The sequence below is a fragment of the Corvus moneduloides genome, chromosome 15, assembly GCF_009650955.1.
Source record: "Corvus moneduloides isolate bCorMon1 chromosome 15, bCorMon1.pri, whole genome shotgun sequence".
Classification (NCBI taxonomy): Eukaryota; Metazoa; Chordata; class Aves; order Passeriformes; family Corvidae; genus Corvus; species Corvus moneduloides.
In genome coordinates this window covers 13155895-13174462 of record NC_045490.1, presented here as the reverse complement: position 1 = coordinate 13174462, position 18568 = coordinate 13155895, and the positions used below count along the sequence as shown (strand labels likewise).

The following is an 18568-nucleotide window of genomic DNA, read 5'->3' as shown; positions in this document are numbered from 1 at the left end:
GATGTGAGTTCTCATTTTTATTGTTGCAGTGAGAGTATTATTCCCTTATGAGAAGCCGCCTGAGCGTCAAGCCACCTCTTGGTTTCATTAAATGGACCTTCCCTCCTCAGTGTGCACCTCAGAGAAGTTCAATTTGATATCCACAATCCCTAATGAGGCAACAGGGTTTTCTGTTGTGGAAAGGAGGTGTTCTATCAGTCCTGTTTTGGGTCACTCCTTTGGTAACTAGGGCACCCTGAATATATTCCTGTCCCTTTCCCCCTCACAACCCCTAAAAGCAGAAACAAGGAACAGATTTCCTGCAGAAGCCATCACCTATTGCCTTCACTCCTTAAAAATTAAGTTCATTTTTGTTTCTCCAGATCAAGCTTCTTTTTTAGGAGATAAATCCTACATCTCAGAAGACCACACCTAAGACAGTATGGCAACTGGCCAATTTTCCCATGCTTGTCCCTAATAAATTATAAAAGTGTGTTTTATATTACTTTTAAATGCAATAGCAATTCCAACTTTATATTCTATAGAACTTAACACATCATGTCAAAATACAAACAACCTGGAGAGCAGAAGGATCTGAGTTTTCTCTTAGATTTGGCACAAACCCCAGTACTGAGTGTTTTTGCAGACAACTGGGAAGGGGGGAAGCTACAGAAGAATCAGTTTTGACTTTTTTTTTTTTTTTTAAATGAAATCAAAAGACAACAAACCTTCAAATTGAGACACAGTATAACAACATTGCCAACAGAGAGAAGAACCAACAGGTTCAGGCACCCATCCATTGCTGCTTTCTTATGACCTGAACATTCTAACTGCATCAGAAGTGGGGTCTGTCTAACTGTGAACACAAGTAGCAGGACATGGTGCCCATCTCAAGTGAGAAAAAAATCAACCTCTTAATACACCCCAAAAAAGTTCTTGAACAAAATATAGGTTTTCCTCCTTATAAGTATAGATTTTTACTTTGTAAAAAGCAAGGTCAGAATTGTGGGTGTTGCTTTAGAAGGAAAATAATATAATTAGAACATACTTTTTATTGAATTAAGTACAAGGCAGAGCAGTTCATTTAATTCAATAAATGCAACAACAAAGAGAGCTCCAAGTACCAGATCTTTTTAACAACAGTGTTTGGGTTCACCCTTCACATTAGCAGCTGGAAGACAAATCAATCTCAAACTGAGAAACACTTGAGCAGGGTTGCCTCCAGGAAACCGACGGCAGCAGCACAAACACACGTTACACATTCTGCAAGGTTAAATTAATGTGAAGTAAATTCCTCAAGTTATGTAAATAAATTACAGTAATGTTGTCTGACAGCTCATATTAAGTAAGATTAATTCAGCAAGCATAAAATATGCAGGGGACTTAACACCCTCACGGATCCCTGTTCATCTTATGGCAACCAGGCAAACCTTCAGGCCTAAGGAAGATGCTGCAGCCTGGAAGCCACAGCAGCAAACCCAATACGTGGCTGCTCAGCAGGGGCAGGGCTCTTGGATGGCTTTGGGAAAGGTCACTGCTGAGGCTCAGCCCAGCTGATCTCACACTGCCTGCAGTGCTGGCGAGGAAGGGACGCCCTGAGTTCCGCAGAACTGCTGAAAAGGGGAGAACCTTCAGAAGTGAAGCAGAGACCTCTCTGCCTCTTGGAGAGCTGTAAACTGACCACCAGGTAGGTTTGTAAGCTGTCCAATCTGTGAACAGACAAACCAGAGAGCTTCTAGATAATTCAGAGGAAAAGGAACTCGGTTTGCAAAATTTAAGGTCTCCCCTCCCTCAAGCCTTTTTTTTTAAACAATTTTCTCTCACAATCAAGACCTCAAACACAGACAGCAAAAAATCCACCAGGAAACACCAGCAGAGGATCACTCCTCCATAATTAACATTGCTATCTCCATTCTTCTCTAACTTTGTGAAAATCTTCCTGACCCAAGTAAAATTCTTTCCTCTTTAGGGGGAAAATGATACAATTCCATCAAAGCCACCATTAAAGGATTCATCTTTTGTCCTATTCTCCCCCTTCAGACGGACTTGATATCCAGTTTCTGGAAGGTCCATTCTCTGAATCTGCTTTTACACACAAAAGAATGTATTTCCGTAGTGAAAACAAAGCACCACATAGACACATATACCCACACTGCTACAGAAAAAGGAGAGCAACTCACTGAACTCTGGGCTTTTGAAACTCAGCCCTAACCATTTTACCATAAAAAAACCCCAAAACCAAAAGTACTGAAAAATGGATTTTATTCTAGTGATTGTGTATAATAGTATTCAGTTTATAGACCAATATAAAGAGGAAAATATTTTCATTAAAGGAAGAGTAAGTGCAAAAAAGGTTTGTTTGGAAACCTCAAAGTAACTTTAGCTGTGGATCACAAGAAAACTAAAGATGTGGAGACACTGAAAACAGCACTCTGTCCAAAACCATAAGCCATTCATTCCACAATATATGACTGACTTTATCCATCTATTCTGTGATCTTTTTGCAGGCGTGACTTGACTCTAGCAAGCAAAATAGTTCTGCTCTTGTTAGGTTTAATCTTACTTCTTAATCTTCCTTTCAAATTTCATCTTAAATTTCCTGCTTTCAAGTATCAAGCCAAATTGATTTGATGCTTAATCCTCGACAAATAAATAATGAGCCTTTGAATTAGCCCACGTGTGATAAGGCAATGATCCCATTATTTCTCACATTCGTATAATCAGGCAGTGATTAAATTATTTCTAATGTCCTCAACATGAATGCAAAAATACACTAAAGAGATCTTTAACAAAGCTCCCCACCATGTTTTTTTTATTAAATGCTCTTAATTTGAGTATTTTATCACATGATGACACTAGCTGGGCCATAAGAGCTTATTTTAATGAGAATGGGAAGAGCTCAAACAGTGGGTGTTCTGCATATCTCTTTGACATCTTTACAACCATTTGCCATTTTGAGTGTGATTAGCTGAATAGCAACTATTAGGAAGGTTGATTAATACTTTTTAAATTTGTCAAATCTTGGATAGCACTCAGATTATTTTTGGGGAGAACAGACTGAAACAAAGACTTCCACTATCTCCATCCGAGGACACAGCAAAATGTAATGTGGGCAACAAAGAAAAGACCTCACACCCAGCTCACTGCCAGCAGCACTGACATTTCTATTTACAGAGACCTGGATGCACATATGACATCCAAGGACTTAATTAATATCATGTTCACATAAGAAGCATGAGCAAGGTTCCAGTTAAAGAAATGGTGTAGGCAGTGTGGTTTCAATGGGTGCCTCTGGGACGTTGCTATTGATAGCAGACACCTATTTAAGTGCTAAGAATCAACATGAAATGCCATTTAACATCCTATTTAAAAAAAAAAGTTTTTAAAAAATCCCCTCATATTGAGCTTGCACAACAGAACAAAGCAGCGCATTAAAAGCGCTGATAAGGGTATTAAAAGGCAATATTTGATGTATGCATATCTAGTACATTCATATTGAATCTGGCTGTGATATGAGTTGCACTAGTTAAAATTACATATTTCTCTTTTTCCTCGAATCAGAGGAGGCAGTTACAGGAAAAAATCAATATCTAAAGCTTACAAAGCCAAAATCTTCTTTCAGCACTAAGATATCATAGTGATAAAGGCCATGAAATAAAGGTCAGAATACATAAAATAGTCATTAGATGCAGAGAGACATTTGTAACACACACTGAAATTAGTAGTGCCTTGCCCTTACAGAGGTTTACCTGAAATGCTGCTCCTACCAGCACAACACACCCTCTTCTCCCCACAAGCCCACAGGGATGCAGAACTTGCCAAAAGTGAGTAGACTTTCCTGGACTGTGTGCTATGATTGTGGGAAAGAGATGGGGAGAACTGCACTGCTGGCACTGAAAACAACACAATTTTCTGTCATTCATGCTACTGTTCATCCCTAGGGCTAACAATCAACCAAGTGAAAATACTCCTCCAGAGGAACTTTAGGATGCTTCAAGTCTCTGTAGGTTGCAAAAGAAATGGCTGAAGGCTTCACCGTTCACCAGTAGTTTCTGAGTTAGTGAAGCCCTTTGCAAACAGGTGAGAGACAAAATTCTTTGAAGATGTGGGATAGATGAAGTGACATGAAGCCAGAAAATCATATCTTAATGTGCTTTTCCATTGGCTATAGCTCATGTCCAGCATGGAAAAAGAACAAGATGGAAAAATCAGAGAACTGGCACTACTGATATGTCTGTGAGGAAGATGTCAGTCTGAATTCCCTGCAAGCTCCTCTATGCCTGCAGTTTGCCCTAGTGTGCCTTCACGTTTAAGGAGAAAGGAGCAGAAAGCAAGACTGGAAGGAGGCCTGGAGGAAAAGGTGAAAGGAAAATGGAATAAGAAACAGATCAGTGCAAAAGGGAAGAGTGTTAAGACAGTAACAGAGATCAGCATGTGCAAGGCAAGTGGCTAAAGAGGAATAAAAGGAAATGGGAAGATGCAGCAAAACCTATTCATAACTATCACCAATGTCTTGTATTGCCTGTCTGAAGACTACAGAGCAGGAGGGAAAGGAAGCATTCCCAAAGAACTTGCCTATTACTTCTCAGGTAGGGGTGGGTGAACTGCCTTTTAAAATATGTAACACACTTCCCCACTCCTGCTCTCACTACTCTTAAAAGAAGTTGTATTTATCATGACTATATGATAATTCTGAAGGAACAAAATTTACATTTTGTCCCCCAAGTGCTGAAGGTGACACAATATACTGATGCAGGGAAAGAGGTTCATTTTTAAACACAGAAAATAAATGGAAAGTGTAGGAGAATGGAGAGAAGGTTACATTTACTTTTGAAAAATTAAGGAGAAAAATAGCTCATTTTCCAAGATGACCTTGCAACTCCTACCCCCTAGGGTCCAGCAGATGGGAGCATCAGGCATTGCTTTCTTTGGCCTGTGCTGGTACAGGAGCGATTTGTGAAAATGTCAGAGCAGCAGTGAAACCATGAAATCTTCCCGCAAGTCGTTCCCTACTAGCATCATACCACTTTAGCTTCCACATCATCATCCCAAAAACTTTATCGAGCAAGCTGCCCCACATAACAGCCCCTGCAATCAGACAAGTTTTCCTACAGCAAAGCAGGTACTAAACAAAGAACCCTCCCTTGCTATGTGTGCATAGGGAAACCGTATTTTTTGCAATCACTCTTTATTTTTCATGAGTGGAATAAAATGGCCAAAACATTTACTCTCCATGAAAGAGCAGTGAGCATGCTTGTCATTTTGCAGCAGGATGCTGAGCTGCCAGTGGAATGGCTGCTAGGGCTCCAGGCTGCATTCCCTCCACCCCTGTTAGCATGTTTAAAGCCATGGAGCACAGAAACCACCACCCTAACAATTCACAGCTAAGTACATGCACTGTCATTTATTTTCCAGCAGTTAAATGAGGCCCTTTCCTCAAAGGTGATGCAGTGAGTGGTTAAATTGAGGGCATGACTTAAGAACGTTCCCCCAGAAAAAGTAATGATATGCAAATATGAATGGAGTTCTCAATTTGTGGGAAGCTGATACATCTTTACTGTATCACCTGGCATGCAGCACTAGAGATTAGAAGACAGAAGACACTTCAGAAGTGGGCTGGTGCTACAGGCAGCAACAGATTGCTGCCATTAAAATGACATTTATCAGAACACTATCAAAGAGTCTTTAATTTCAACAGTGAATAGCTGGTCCTTGGTAAGATTCTGTGTCAGAAAATATAAAGAAATGGCCAACAGCCACAGTCATACCCACAGTACTCAGCTAGTTATTATGACAAGCAGCAGTTATAACAACAATCTTGTCTCGTTTCCTCCAAAATATAATCCTACCGCCATTAGCATTTGCTGTGTCCTGAGAGTGCTTCATCTGAACCACTCTGCAAAAGAAAGGAGAGGACAAGCAGCATTTACCCATAGGACAAGATAAATCCAGTATCACAATCATTTAATGAGGACTACAAATCCTACTAAGTGCTTTTTCATTTATAAGCCCTAGATAAAGGGCAGGACAAAGTGTGGTTTCCCTCCAGAATGCTCCAGACAAAGACAATGCCAATTTTGGCCTCATGACAATATGTTAATACAAGAGTATCTGCAATAAAGCCTTCACAAAGAACACCACAGAGTATATGTTTTAGTGACTGTGCCACAAAACTGGTGTGGTTTAGCAGCATAATTCCCCATCATTATAGTCATGCTTCAGTGAGGTGCAGTCATTTTCCAAAGATAACACTCTTAACAGTATTATTCCATTTCTTTTATGCTGTGTAATAAACAGGAGTTTCAGTTACTTCATTTGGCAGATGCTAGAGCAGAACCAAGCCTGTTTTTCTGCTTTACAAAACATTTTCGCGTGCTGTTTTCTCCTTACCAGATCACTCAATGGGACATTTCCAAGTCAATCTTTACATTATCTGGATCACAATAAAATACATTAAAGATAGAGGAAACAAATTAGATCAGAACAAACTATAAATTAACTCCTACACTCCTCTTGCCTAATCTCTTGGATTTGAGGTCCTGCAAAAACAAAGTAACTAGAGCTATTATTACAGGACACAGAAGAATCATGCTCTGCTCAGATCCAAAGATCTTCTCCAGGTTCTCTCACTAAGAAAACAACTTGCGGTATCATCCTCACACAGTGACTATCACAACATCTTCAAATATCAATACGCACCTGGAGAAACAGAAACTTCTGCTGAGATAAATCAATGACAGAAACATAGCCCAGGCTGCACCCAGCTGGCAGCACACGCAAGCTTAGATTCACATTCTGCAAATACAAATGAAGAATAAAATTACCTCCAGGTTACCTTTGCTTACCTCTCCCTCATGTCCCACCCAGACTCCTCCCTAACAGGCAGCCTTCAGCAGGAGCCCAGAGCACAGCCTCATCCACATGATTCCTTACCCATTCAAGGGTTAATGTCCTGCACTGAATGTTCAGCTCCACTGTGCTTCTGTAACTCATAGAGCCTTTCTAACAGGTACACACAAGGGTTAATTTTATACATAATTCCAAAATTAATTTCTAGTCTCCAGGATAGCACTGAATGAAGAACAAGAGTCCTGTTCATATGCCAGCTGTCTCGAGCAAAACAATCACATTTATTGCTCCCATTTCAAAAGGCAAAAAAAACTCCACTACCTTCTCTCAGAGTTGCTTACAGCTTTGCTTTCCTCTTTATCAGCTATGAAGGACTAGCAGCCAAACACATGTCTACCACTTAAGTTGCAGAGCTCCCACTTCCCCTTGTTGGCTGACAGAGTGGGACTCAGGAGTGGAGGCTTTCCTGCTTCTGCGCTTCCTTTGACCTCAATCTCCCCAGCAGCCACACCAGCCCTGGCCAAATCATTTAGATTACAGAAGCAGGGACCCAAAATCAAGGGGTATAGCTGTAAATTTAAGAATTAGGCAAAATGGTTTATTTTACCTGCCAGTGAATGCAATAATAAGAACATTTATCTGCATTTATCTGCAATTTCCCCATTGCCAGAATCTGCCAAGAGGAATCAACTTGTATGAATATTGTCTTTATTTAGATTGACTTGATAATTCTTCTTGTGCCTATAGCCCATATCTATCTATGTACCTCCAGTTCCCTGTACAGTGCTCCAATGCAGAGAGAAATAACTTGCTAGGAGCTTTAACCACACATTAGTTTGCATTATCAGCACAGACATGCTGAACTAGTGAACCATGGACACTTACCCTCTCAACCCACTTCAAACACTGCAAGAGCTGATAAGAGACTTGCCATCCAGACTGAGAGACAGCTGAAGTTTATTTCCCCTCTTCTCAATGCAATAGCATAGATTCTGTTGCATTTAGCAGGGTAGTGCAGTGTCACATCAACAGGACATGATATGGGGCAGTGTAATGGCACTGCAGATGGGCAGCTGGATTTGTTGGTAATCCCTATTCCAGTGAGCCCTCCAAGGGGATGTCTGTTTAACATCTACACTCTCTCCATCAATTAGTATCACTTTGACAAAGCCATACATATGCATATGTGTATTTTCTTTCTACATATGCATGCCTGTCTGAACTATGTGCTCGGCAATCAATCCTCCTTTAAAGTTCCCCATTAAATACAAACTCCTACATCTTCACACTCTGCTTTACCTCATCATGACTATGAAAATCCCTTTATGATGACTAAACTGGCCTTTTAGCAGAACAGTTCATCTGATGAAGGAGGGAAGGGGACATGAGGAAGACACCAACAGTGCAAGTCAGAGTTAGGAAACAGGAAAAGTCTTTGCACCCTTTAAAAAGGTTGTTAATTATAATAAGCCATCCTCAGCACTTGAGAATTCTGAGAAAAAGCTTATTACATTAAAAAGTGCTTGGCAAACCTGGTATCTCAGGTTTCCCACTTAAAGGTTTCAGAAACTCCCATCCTTAGAGAAAAACTGAAGCATTTCACCCTGATTTTTCCCTGAGACAGGGAGTGATAATATGGCTTATGTGGTTATGCAGAGATACTCTGATTTCTTAAAATCATTTCTGTAGATTTGTCAGTACAAAATGTTCCAGTCGAGTGAGAACATGGAGGAAAATACTATTTCCACATGAATGAGAAACACATCACTGAATCTGCTCAAACTGGCACAAAGAAGATGAAAGAGCACAAAATCTGGGGTGAAGCTTTTTTCCCCCCTGAATACACAATTCCTGTATTTCCTGAAATGCCATAGACTTGTAACAGGCTTACAAAATTATGTCCAAATTTTTGTCCAGCTTGAAATAAAAAGCCCTGATTGACAGCAAAAATAGGTCTTTCCTAGCAATCAGCATGCTTTGTTTTTCAGCCTCTCTTCATTTTGTGGACAACAGCCCAGATTTTGGCAGATTATTTCATTAGGGGAAGCTTGCAGTTTAACTAAACGTGGCTTTCTCGTATTTTAAGCAGACTTGATGATTCATCTCCAGGAAATCTGTATGAAAATCTAGAGTTATGGCTGATCAGACAAAATGAAAGGTGCACATCACTTGATTTTTACCACTGACACTATTGTATCTTTACACACATACAGAAAATTTCAAAAAAAACCAAAAAATCTCAAACCAAGTCTGTTTCTTTACTTATTTTCTTCCATCTTCCTTCATGACACTTACCTCCAAAGACATGCACTGCAATCCACTTATCTGCAGAAAGGTAGGAAGAATCCAAGCTACAGTCAACTACTATGATTCAGCAGCTGCTTTATGAAATTTGATGTTTTCCATTCACAGTAAATTTAGCATAAACCTTTTTGTGGCTGTGTTTCAGCTCCCAGCATCCTGCTTAGATACAGCGGGTCTGTACAAAACAGTCTATTCTTGCCAGTGGCAGAGGGTAAAGAGGGGGGAAAAGAGTTTTATTAAAGAATTTATAAATAGTTCAATACTCAGTCATAAAGCCAGGCTTGCCAAAGCAACTATATTTGTTCAGTGTTTGATTGTTGGCAACATCTCAGGCCTCAACAAACCCTCATATGAACAACTTTAGTTCTCTAAACACCAGTGAACTCAATGGGGCAGAGGGCAAATTTCTCCCCCAGAGTAGTTTTAAAGAGACCTTGATCTCTTTTTCAACTTCAGTAAATACATGATACATCTCTAACCCTACTACGTTATTTACCAATTGACTGGACCTATATTTAGACAATTTGCTACAACATATGCCCTAGGTAAATAAATAACTTTACCTGAATTCTCCTGTTCTAGATGCCCACCCAGAACTTAGGGTCCTGTATCTCCTCAGGTGTGAGGCACAATAGAAGAAAACACTTCCTCCCCCAACCTGGGCTTTAAGAAACAGGTGATTTAAATGTAATCAAGCTTAAGTGCTATTTCATGCCCCACACCTGATCACAATTCTTTCATTTGCCCACAAAGTGGAGCAACATAGTGACTCCATTTGAAAGATGAGGTTTAATTTGTTCTGTGAGAATTTTTATTCTTTCCTAAAAGAAACAAAAGGGTTCTCCCCACCCTACCATCTGCAATTTTCTTTGTAGTCACTGCTTTACTTAGTCAAGGCATTGCTGGGTCAGACAGTCACTTTAAAACTGGAAGAAACCAGGTGCTTTTTATATAAACATAATTAAGCAATTTAATGAAAATCTGTTGAGTCCACCTCTCTCTGAGAATATGCAGGGCTCAGCTTGGTTTATTTCTGCTCGTTTTTCAATGCATGCTGCACTTAAATGTAACTTTGCTGTCACCAACAGGTTGCCATGAGAATTAAATATTTTTCCTTTTTTTTTCTTTAATTTTACACCTCAGGATAAAAATACAAATGTGACTCACCAGACTTGCTCTTAGTGAGTATTGTTTTTAATTTGTAAGTAGACCTGTTAACTTTGATGCAATTAATGATGACTTAGTAATCTCTGACTAAGAGGGATAAATGTAGTATGGGAAGGCAGATTGAAGTTGCTGCTGTTCAAAATACTACAGACAAAGAGAGAACATAATTAAATTATCTATCTGATTTTTCAAATTGTAACACAGAGATGCATCACACAGTATGTAACTTCTGGTTTCTCAGCTTATTCTTCTTTTTTTATGAACAGAATCATCTGTATCCACTGCATGAGACAATTGATTGGTTTCAGTATAACTGAATGTTTTGCCAGCCTTCACCGTGCTCCCACTCAATATGTCATGTAAAATAATGTGCTGAAAACTGGCTGACCTACCTGTCTGCTTGGTGTTTATAAGGAGTTTGTCTCCATGGTATTTCAGTTCTTTATCAGAAAACAAAACAGGAGATACAGGAAGCCAAGGAAACCTTGAAAGGAAAGCTATAACAGTGATAAATAAGATTTGATGGCCCAGACACAATCCTGAGAGGCTAATGGCATGTCAGTGCTCTCACCCCGCTTCCTGAGCAGCCCTGGGAACACCACAATTCTCTCCCTGCTTCCACCTTGCTCAGGGCATTTATCCTGCTCTCCCCTCATCATAAGCACATCACATACAAGAAGGCTGAGCTGCCAAGCACTAGGGGAGAACAGAGCCAGGGTGGGACCCATTACCACCTCCATCAAAACTCCACCCTGTCCAGCCTGCTTCCTCCAGGGTCATATCCTGGTTTCGACTGGGATTGAGTTAATTTTCTTTTAGTACCAGGTATAGTGCTGTGCTTTGAATTTAGTGTGAAAATATGTTGATAACACAGAGATGTTTTGTTCTTTGCTAAGTAGTGCTCACACTCAGGGATTTTTCAGGTTCCATGCCCTGTCAGCACAGGTGCACAAGGTGGGAGGGAGCAGAGCCAGGACAGCTGACCTGAAGATAAGGCAAGAGGGATATTCCACACCATAGAATGTCATGTCCTGTATATAAACGGGGGGAGTTATCTGGGAACTGGTGATCACTGCTCAGGGATGGGCTGGACACCCATCAATGGGTGGTGAGCAAATGCGTTGTACATCACCTGCTTCTCTGTCTTTGATTTTTTATTCTCCTCCCCAGAGGAGGGAAGGTGGGGACTGAGCAAGTGGCTACGTGGTGTTTAGCTGCCAGCTGGGATTAAACCACAACAGACATTAATACAGACACAAAATGCATCAGCTAAATCTTGAAATACTTGCAGGAAGCTGCCTGGTAGCAGCTGTGTACAAGAGATCAGTCAGTGCACTGGAAAGCTGAAGAAACAGGCTGTGTATGGAAGCAGACGTTAGAGAGCACTGGGCATTGAGATCCAGGGCTCCACATGCTACTGTTGGGGCCAAGTTGAATCACTTCTAGGAATTGTATCCTGAATTCGTAGCTGGGACAACTCCATTTGTCTTGAGTTAGCCTGGTGTTTTGTCCAAGGCCTAAGTACCTTTTGTACAGAGCACTCACTTTGTCATGCACATAAGGGCTGAAGAAACATAGAAGCAAAATTAAAAGACTGGAACAGAAGACTTAAATTCTCACTTTCTTTACTCTCTCATTTTGCATCTGATCCAAGTTCAAGTGAATAATAAGGTAAACAATTACTATATTCTGTAGTAAGAGGCACAATCTTCTATATATGACTTTGTTTCAGCAATATCTAAGGGCAGCAGAGAAGAAAGAAACTTTATAAAATCTGGGCTCATATGTAACTTACCTAAGAATTTTAAACCACTTGCTTGGATTCTAGGGGTCTAGCACATATTAAAATATAAGGAAGTTAGCCTTATGGGAGTTATGTGTTCCTGCAAGTCTCTTTAAAGGCTCAAAAGTCAAACTGGGATCAGAGGCCCACAGACACCCAGACTACACAGCAGCTGCTTCTACTTCTGCTCCTCACTGGCCTCTCTGAGTGGTGGTGCTGTGAGAGTCCCTGCAGAAGTTCACATGATGAACAAGAGGGTAATGTCACAGATGTTGTCAGAGTGACAGATGGCCATGAAGCAAATTTTTTGATAAAGAAGTGGAGGTATCCAAGGAATGTGCCTGATTAAGAGACTTGCTGGAAGGCTGAAGCTCATCCCTATGGCACCTTCCTACACACGAGGCACTCTCCAAAGCAATAGAGCAGGCCGTCTTCTGCACAGGTGAGGCCCAAAGCATCCCTGGAGCTTGTCAGCAGGGCTCGCAGCAGGGAGTCCAGTGGATCTGTCTCCTCAGATGGCCTTTAAACCACAGTACTTGATACAGAGTTTTTATAGTTCTGCAAAACCAAAGAAATTAGTGCTGTCTCTTGCTTTTCACGACCCTTAATCTACTTTGATTTGTGTTGGCTCCTTAGACAGCTGTCTCCTCTGCTTGCCCACTCATACTGTAACCAAGTTAGGGTGTAATTCCTAAAATGACACAGGTCACAGTGACAAATAGGCCTCTAGAAAGCACCTTATACCATAGGGCTTAGTCCTTTTGGCAAACAGAAACAGGTCATGGAATTGAAGCGTGTGTACACCAGGTTAACTACATCTGCTGCCAGGTCTGTGAGGACAGAAGCGATTAAGTGACACCAGTACCGCTAAAGTGGTACAACCTTTATGTTTAGACAAGGTTGTAGAACCCTCCAGCACCTGCTGCTTAAAGGGGCATCAGGACAAGAACAAGAAGAAAACGGGAGTAGGTGAATTTCAGAGCTGTCACGTTAAAATGGCCTCACTGCTGCAGCAGCTCCGTGCTGCAAGCGCACACAGCTTGGTGTGCTTGGGAAACAGCTGAACACCAGACAGAACAAAAACAAACAAAAAAAAGGAATTCACTCACCACCAGGAAGGTTTTCCCTGGTGTCCTCAGCTAGAATGTTAACCTGGATGTCTTTCAGGATAAATATCTCAAGAGTTATTTGTACACAATGCTGCAGTGTTTACCTTTTGATTACAGATCTTTACACTCTGTCCATTATTATTGAATGCCAGGATGAAAGGCAGCCTAAGGGCCTGAATGCAATGTTCTGTCACAAAGAAAATACAGCAAAAGTAATGGCAGGCTCTGAAAGTAGAGATATATTAGGTTGGAAAGAAATACGAGCACAGTTATCAGCGTTTCTTTTGCAGAGTGTTTGGCTTTTGGTTTAAGATTCATGCAATTTTGCCTTGACAGTGACATGTAAAGCCTGGATTTGGATATAAATTGAGGACACGGGTATAAAATTCTCATGACTAATTTCTGCCTCTTGCATTTGTGTCTGTACAAATAAAATGGGAATTACAGGGGTGTTATTCTACATGTCTTTCTCTCCAGAACCACGATGAACATTAAACTGTGCTTTAAGATATCTAGAACCCTGATTTTTAAACATCCTAATGACGTTTAATTTGTGGTTATACTACTCATGTTTCAGTACTCATACAAATATCTATGATTTTTATTAATCTTCTCTTCTAGCACTGGAATATAGTTTACTCCTTAGTCTGCTGCAAGAGTCATACAACTTGTTTGCAATTTTTATGCTCATGTTCCAACAGTCCAGATTTGGATTTTGAAAGGCCAAAGCCTGGGGCCCTTTTCAGAAAGCATTTTGATGTGTCACCTGATATAGATGATTAATATTTTCAACACGGTCACTTGTGAAGTCTAGACAGCAGCAGAGGTGTGCAAACCTCTCTTTTAAATTGCATCGTGATTACCAGATGGTAATCAGAACACTTTCTTCCACTGGCCAATTTTTGGCATGATTTTTAAAGAAAAACCTTTCCACAGCAACTTATTAGTGTAACTACACTGACTGGTTAGTGCAGATTACCTGTAAATCTTGAGTTTAAGGGAAGTTTTTTTGTTCTCTTTTACAGCACTCAGTGCTTGCTGCAATACTTCTAAGAATACCAAACCCTCTAACTACACTTAAAGCATTCTACCTGTTAGATCCACTTGAAAATCCTCCTGTCATAGGCCAGTTAGGCCTATACCACAGCACCATCTGACTTCAAAGGACAAGAGAAAAACTGACCTCAAGTAAATACAACTGCTTTACATTTAAGGGTAGGAAAGCAGGCAGTAACAATTTTTCATATAATCTTGCATTAGATTTAATTCTTATTAATAAGAAATTAGAGTCATTAACACTATTAAAATCAAATTACATTAGCAATTTTCTATCAAGTCATATATGAGTAGTTAAGTATTGATATTTGTTTTTCCTAATGGGATTCAAAAGTCTAATTAAAAGTCTCTCTTTTGTGGTTATAATGGAATGAATCTTTATGAAAAACAAGATACTTCTAGTAGTCAGAGATGGCATATTCCCTTAAATATCATACTTCACAACTGCCTTCCTCTTCAGCACTTTAACCAAAAAAGAAAATAAAATAAATTTACTTGGTGCTGAAAGAGCACAACTGTGAGTCCCTTTCTCCTCTTCTCATTCCCCTCTCCATGCCCAGTTGTTTTACAGTTTGTAAGAACTGAGTAGTAAGGACAGGTATAACAAAACCTTTTGACCCTTTAAATAACACTAAGAGCAGGATTTTGCAACATTGTTCAGTCATGTTTATGAAAGCTTTATTGTGAACAGAGTTGCAATGGAATAAATTATTCCTCTCAAGAAATTGAAACAAGAAAGAGCAAAAAAACCATTTTCCAGACAGCTGCCCCACACAGTTTGTCAACACCCTATGTTTCAGCACAGCTATTGTAGCAATATTTGGCTAGATTAGGCTGGTCTCAATTCTATTTTCTAAGCACAACTGGTAATAGATTGTAAGCTAAAAATTTCCATTGCCACTGGAAGCTTCCCTGCTCTAGAGAAACACACACTACCTTCAACCCAGTTAACATTTCTGAGAGACACCTTACCCTTGCTTCTGTTGAGCATTGAACTACATCTGTGTAACAGAAATGACTGGTAAGGTGAAGAGAGATGGCAGAGGTAAGAAAGCAAAAACACCAGATATTCAGGACATTCAGGACCTCCAAGAGCATCAAGAAAAAGATTAAGTAATTATGTGAGTACAGCGCACCAGTAAAATCAGCCATTCCTTAACAGCCTAGGACTTATATTCCACCTGTGGACTGAATCATCAGTCATCCTATCCTGAAAGAAGCCTGTCCTTCAGTTATGCCACTTGTTTTGCCACTGATGATATATGGCACTGAGTGTTGCTGCTTTATTCTTCAATAATCAGAGCACTTTACCACAAATTGCAAGTATAAAGTGCTCCTCAGCATGCTGGCTTTGCTTTTCCTTAACATGTACAAATCAATGACAGGTTAATGCTTAGTTAACATTTATTAAGAGCAACATGGTTTCAGAAAATTCAGACTAAAGGTGTCAATTAGATGACAGATCCTTCATGAAAGATGAGAGAACCTCTGTGTTGGGCAGATACTCTTACGCTTTGCTGTCAATGGTTTATTAGTTACAAGGTCCAAGTGTCCAAGCTTATCAGGAATAAGAAAAGCAAGTATGAACTAAAGGGTACTATTGATCCTTTATTTCACAGAATCTCACTAATGATGAATGGAATCAAAATAGTCCAGAAATTACCGATTCACGCAGCCTTACAGTGACTACCACAAAGTAACATAGCATAGAATGGTTTGGGTTGGAAGGGACCTTAAAGATAATCTCATTCCAAACCCCTGCCCTAGGAAGGGGCACGTTCCACTATCCCGGGTTGCTCAGAGCCCCGTCCAACCTGGCCTTGAACACTTCCAGGGATGGGGCAGCCACAGCTTCTCTGGGCAACCTGTGCCCGGGCCTCACTACCCTCACAGGGAAGAAGTACTTCCCAATATCCTATCTAAACCTGCCCTCTGTCAGTTTGAAGCCATTCTTCTTTGTCCTGCCACTCCAAGCTGTTGTCCCAAGTCCATCTCCAGCTCTCTTGGAGGCCCTTCAGGCACTGGAAGGGGTTCTAAGGTCTCCCTAGATCCTTCTCCAGGTAAACATCCCAAGCTTTCCCAGCCTGGCTCCAGCCCTTGGAGCATCTTCATGGCCTCCTCTGGACTTGCTCCAGCAGCTCCCCATCCTTATGCTGTGGCCTCAGAACTGGACACGGTGCTCCAGATGGGGTCTCACCAGAGCAGAGTAGGAGGGGCAGAATCCGCTCCCTTGACCTGCTGCCCACACTGCTCCTGATGCCCAAGACACAGCTGGTTCTGGGCTGTGAGCTCTCACTGACAGGGCAAGCTGAGGTTCTCCTCAACCCACACCCACAAACGTACAAGTTCTCCTCCTCAGACACAGCATCAGGGAGTGAGCAGTGTGAGGGAAGCCTGCTAAAAGCCTCTGGAAGGGCAGCCAATCTATATTCAAGGTCACTCTACAAATCAGAAACATCAATGTTGATTACAAATTAAATTCTCTACTGTCTTTTATGTTGGTGCAGACACAGACTGTGTGAAGTGTCTGACATCCTGTACATAATTACTACTAAATCTGATTGAGAGAGAGTCATACACTTGAGCAGTGTACCCACTTGAGCTTTGTGACAGGACAGCAGAGAGTTAGCATGCTTGACTAGGCAGAATCTTACACCCAAGGGTTTTCACACTTTTTCAATTTGTGAACTCTCAACAGTTTGCTAGCACAGGTGTAAACCCAGTGTAGCTGCCTGAAAATGCTCTGGCTTTACCTGTTTGTGCCCTGGAGATCAAACCCCACAGCACAGATGTGTCATTTTGCACAGCTATGAAGGGCTGCACAAACCACAAAAAGTCAGCAGGAACCCAGATATGCAAGTTTAATCTTAGTTCAGCCTTTAGTCTGAATTTTCAAATAAAAGCATGCTACAAATGACAGTCAATATCCAGAGTACAAATCCATCAAGCACAGAGCAGTTTTAGAAGCTTCATGCTACCACCTTACAAGGAAGAACATCTTTGTAGAAATGACCCATATCTTTGTGTGGACTGACAAACAGATATGACTTTTTCTCTTGCCTCCAGTAAGACTCACTAATCAGTACCTCCAAAACCATCCCCTAAATAAATATCATAAAATCTATGTTAGAAAAGACATAATGCAAAAAATAATTTTTCCCCATCTTCTTTTTGTCTGTTCCAGACTCACTTTCTTTCACGGCAGAAAGATAATCATCCTAAACCTGCAAGAAGATTTCCATTACACAGATTTATTTTTCAGTATGTACAGGACTGAACCTGACCTTAGTTTATCAAAACCAGGAATGTTAGGAATCCCTTTTGGTGTGGGAGATTTGTTCTTTTTTAATCATTACCCATCAGTAGAAAAAAAAATCCCTCAGCAATAGAAATAAATCAATAAATTGGACTGCCAAAATTTTTAAAAGGGGAGAAAACCAGATCTTTTTGCAAAAACAGGGACTGTAAATTCTTTTACAAAAAGGTACTACCAGAATCTCTTCTGCATCTCAATCAAAAGGCTGCAAGCTGCAGCCTTGAATTTCAATTGGTAAGATGACATACAATTAATATGATTCTATTTATGTAGTCTAATCAAAGTGTAAGAGAACAGGAGAAACAAATGTAACATACTGTGTGTCTTCAGTTTCAGCCTGGGATGCACTGAAAGAGACCATTAGCATTTCAGTACCAAATTCACATTAATTTCCCTGCATCTGCAAGTGTTCCCTCCTTTCTCAATATCATCATGCCATCCTGAGCCAGAGGCAGCTCTTATCTCTGAGGTGTTTACAGAAACTGCCAAGAACACATTTTGTTCCCCTCTGGAATGCACCAGATGATATATCAGGTGTCAGATTTTTCTGGCAAAGTTTCCCTAAGGGTAGATCATAAAATCTTCTTTGTTATATGTCACTCATCTCATATTTGACTACCCCCTTCCACTGCTCCTCCATTATTCTTTGTGAAAAAAAAAGCCAAAAAATACCTACTGGAAGAACAATGTTTGCTCCTGATCACACTCTGATGTCTTCACTTTGTGTCTCTGCATCTTCTACAGACACAAAAACCTTCAATGCTTCCCTGCTCACCACATGCACCTGACTAAAATCTCAGCACACAGTGCTGTGATCCCGTTCTTTGTTACAGTTTTGTTTCATTGCAGTGACAATGGATTTCTGTCCATCTGGATTACTGAAAGCTACAGAGAACAAGGGGAATATTCTGCAGGGAACAATGGTGCTTTGGTAAAAAAAAAAGAGAGGCATTAAGATGACTAATAACTCTTTTCTATACCCTATAATGCACAAGCGTAGTTACT

At 40.5% G+C, this 18568-nt stretch overlaps 1 long non-coding RNA gene across 1 annotated transcript in view; it reads right to left on the bottom strand.

The window, feature by feature from the left end:
- Positions 1-18361, bottom strand: part of LOC116451643 — a 55219-nt gene extending 36858 nt beyond the window's left edge. The window contains exons 1-2 of the long non-coding RNA XR_004243265.1: positions 18240-18361; positions 6679-6774 (exon numbers count right to left, since the gene is read on the bottom strand). This is a non-coding gene — a long non-coding RNA (uncharacterized LOC116451643). The remainder of the gene's footprint in view (positions 1-6678; positions 6775-18239) is intronic.
- Between the last annotated feature and the right edge of the window lie 207 nt (positions 18362-18568).